The following is a 3,788-nucleotide window of genomic DNA, read 5'->3' as shown; positions in this document are numbered from 1 at the left end:
GAAAAAACAAAATAAGAAAGCTTGGATAATAAGTAAGAGTGCTGTATGGAGAAATAGAACCTGTGCAGCACACCGCTGTGAGTTTTCCCTGTCAGCCAGGTATAAGTTATTGTACAGGCTGATGGCCTGTGGCAAGAATGACTTCCTGTATCTGCCCTTGTGACAGCAGAGCTGCAGCAGTCTGTTGGAGAAGGAGCTCCGCTGTCTGTCCAGTGTGTGGTGGAGAAGGTGGTTGGGGTTATCCATAATTGATAACAGTTTGTTCAGTGTCCTCCTCTCCACCACAGCCTCCACAGTGTCAAGTTTGTAGCCAATCACAGAGCCAGCTTTCCTGATTAGTTTGTTGAGTCTGTTGGAAACACTGGCTCCAATGTTGCTCCCCCAGCAAACCACAGCAAGGAAGAGTACACTGGCCAAAACAGATCAGTAGAACATCGCCAACATCTTGCTGCACATGTTGAAGGATCTCAGCTTATTCCAGGTACACAGAGTCAGCGCTACAATATTATTATAGTGGCACTTTGAGTAGTTAAACTTTCAACTCGTTGAAAAAAAAATTGTGAATTTTAAGTCTCTGAAACACATGAGATACGAAGAAAAATCAGAGGCTGCCATTGTCATAACTTATAACATCATGGTTGTTCACTATTGGTTGTTTGTGTAATTTGGTTATCTCTGATGACATTCACATGATGAAAAAACAAAAACACCAAATTATCTGTTGGATTTCATCATGATACTAGTGATTCCAGTAGGGTCCGATGCCACCTGGATGTGTGTGCTTGGACCCTGAAGACGGAAAATTGGGGTTAATTATAATGATGTATCAAGGTTTTTGAAAAAATGGCTGACTCCAGATAAAAATACTTTCACACTTTGCAGTGATACTTAGGGTGAGGCACAAGGCCAAGAACCCCATTGAAAGCTCTTGGTTTATTAATATTCTCATTTTCCAATTAATTTTTCAGGGTGTAAATGTACATGAAATGTTGTAAAACGTGGCACACACGTTCAACGCCCCACATCACATTTCATCTACTGCTATGGTATTTGGTGCACATATATAATCGTCCAAGACGCACAAAAAAAAAAAAAAAAAGAATTTCTACACACATACTGAAGACTCGGAAGTAAGTCCACCTTTAAAATAATACGGCAGATATTTGTCAGTTTTTGCTCAAATTGATAAGTTTTCAAGATTTAACTCATCCTTAGGGAATGCTTCATTTTGGGCATTCGGGAGAGGTACATTTTGGTTACAAAGTAGCTAAAGTGACCCCAATGGAATTGGAGCCCCTCATTTTGGGGGATTTTGCATTTTTGAGACCCCCGAGACCCCAAAATGAAGCAAAAGTAGCCTTGATTTAAGGTAACTTTTGGTAATAAGAGGCTACTTTTTGTAATGATTTTGAATGGGCTCTAGAGGGAACTCTCTTCAAATTTACAGGTGGGCCACGCCCCCAGGTGCATGCCGGCCCCCAGGACACGCCCCCTTCAGTTTGGGGTACCCCAGATCATTTTGGGACACATTGTCCCAAATTGTCCAGTTGGTCGCCGGGAGCGACCTCATGGCCCCGCCCCCTTCAATAAGGGGCACCCTAGGTCATTTTGGGACACTTTGTCGCAAAGTGTTCCGATGGTCGCCGGGAGCGATGCCATGGCCCCACCCACCTCGATAAGGGGCACCCCAGGTCATTTTGGGACACTTTGGGAAAAAGCACCCCAAAACGACTCGGGGTGCCCCTTACCAAGGTGGGCGGGGCCATGACATCGCTCCCAGCTACTTTGGGTGCGTTTGGGACAAAGGTCCCCAAAATGACCTGAGGTGCCCCTTTTTGAGATGGGCCTGGTCACCACATCACTCCCAGCTACTTTGGGAACGTTTGGGACAAAGGTCCCCAAAATGACCTGGGGTGCCCCTTATTGAAGTGGGCGGGGCCACCCCATCGCCTCCGGGGGCCAACGGTAGCCTTCGGGGTGCTTTTTGGGAGAAGTGCCCCAATATGAACTGGGGTGCCCCTTATTGAGATGTGGGGGATGGGAGGCTGCTCCGACAGCCAGCAGCAGGCTCTGTTTGCCTCTCCGAGAAGACCGAGCCGACCGTAACTGGAGGCCCCGGAATGCACAAGAGGCTGATTTCATTTTAGGCTACTTTCTCTATTCAAAAAGTAGCCCAAAATGAAGTCAAAACAGGCTACTTTTCAAGCACCAAAAGTACACCAAACTGAAGAGGTCCTTGGGGCAGGAGAGCCCGAGGTGATGGAGGTAGATTTGGGCTACTTTTCCCATTGGCAAAGTATCCCCAAATGAAGACCTTCATTTTGGGGCACTTTTCAAATGCAAGAAGTAACCCAAACTGAAGGGGCACCCCAGGTCATTTTGGTGGTCCCCGGGAGTCACGTCACGGCCCCGCCCCTTCCATAAGGGGCACCCCAGGCCATTTTGGGAGCGCTTGTCCCAATGTGTCCCAAAATGAAACAAAGTTCCCCTTACTGAAGTGGGCGGGTCCACCACGACCGCACCCAGGGTCAACGGACGGCTTTCCAGGTGTTTTGGGCAAAAGTGTCCCAAAATGACCTGGGGTGCCCCTTACCGAGGTGGCCGGGGCCAGGACATCAATCCCAGCCACTTTGGGAGCGTTTGGAACAAAGGTCCCCAAAATGACCTGAGGTGCCCCTTATTGAGGTGGGCAGGGCCATAACATCACTCCCGGGGGCAAACGGTAGCCTTCGGGAATTGGGGTGCCCCTTATTGAGGTGCGGGGGTGGGCGACTGCTTTCACAGCCAGCCTGCAGCCTCCGTTTTCCCTCAGAGAAGAGTCGTCTGCCCATACCCCACCGGAGTCCCCTAAATGATTGACGCTTCATTTTGGGATATCCAAAAACTGGCAGAAAGTGCCCAGAGTTGACAAGGGGGTGACCTTGACTACTTGGGAAGGTCGCACGAGTCCGAGACCCAGCACACCGGTCGAGCTCGGGGTCGAGATGCGCAGACTCCGTTTTCGACCTTCTCGCTCAAAGCGTTTGTGAAGTAGGAGCAAAAAGAGAGTCGCGGCTTGACCTCTCAGCCAATTAGGGTTGACCTTTCGCACTTGGGAAGGTCGCAGGCGCACAACGCCCGGCACAGTGGTTGCACGTGATGACACGATGCGCGCACTCGGTTTTCAACCTTCCACCTCAAACCGTTTGTGAAGTAGGAAAAAAAAGGGACTTAAAGGTCCCATATTATGCAAAATCCACTTACAATGGTTTTGTAACAGTAATATGCGTCCTGAGCCTGTGCACAAACCCTCCCAAAATGAGAAAAATCTATTCTCTCCTTCTCTTGCTTGCTCCACCTTTCTGAAAATGTGTGCTCAAACGCTCCGTTTTGAAATTCCCTGGTTTATGACGTCATAAACCCAAAGCGCTCCTCCTCGGGGTTGGTAACACTGCCCACACTGTTTATTCAGCACCCCGGAAAACGCTGCTGGTTCAGTAAACATGGTGACGGAACACGCGAAGCCCGGCAGCTGCTCTGTTGTCGGCTGCACCAGCCAGCACCGCAGTCTGTTTTTGCCTCCTTTGTCTGAGGGTTTGAGGTCCCAGTGGATTCATTTCATTTTCGAGTGAGATGCACCCGCAAGAACGCCTAAGAAGTTGTGTGTGTGTGCTCACCATTTCACTCCGGACTGCTTTCACAACGAGGGCCAGTTTACATCAGGATTCGCCAAGAAGCTGAAGCTAAAGCATGAATCGGTTCTACTGTCCGTGACCAAGCTACAAACGTGGAAGCTGTAAGTTTTACCA

This window comes from Salarias fasciatus, chromosome 15, assembly GCF_902148845.1.
Source record: "Salarias fasciatus chromosome 15, fSalaFa1.1, whole genome shotgun sequence".
Lineage (NCBI taxonomy): Eukaryota > Metazoa > Chordata > Actinopteri > Blenniiformes > Blenniidae > Salarias > Salarias fasciatus.
Note: the sequence above shows the minus strand (reverse complement) of the source record.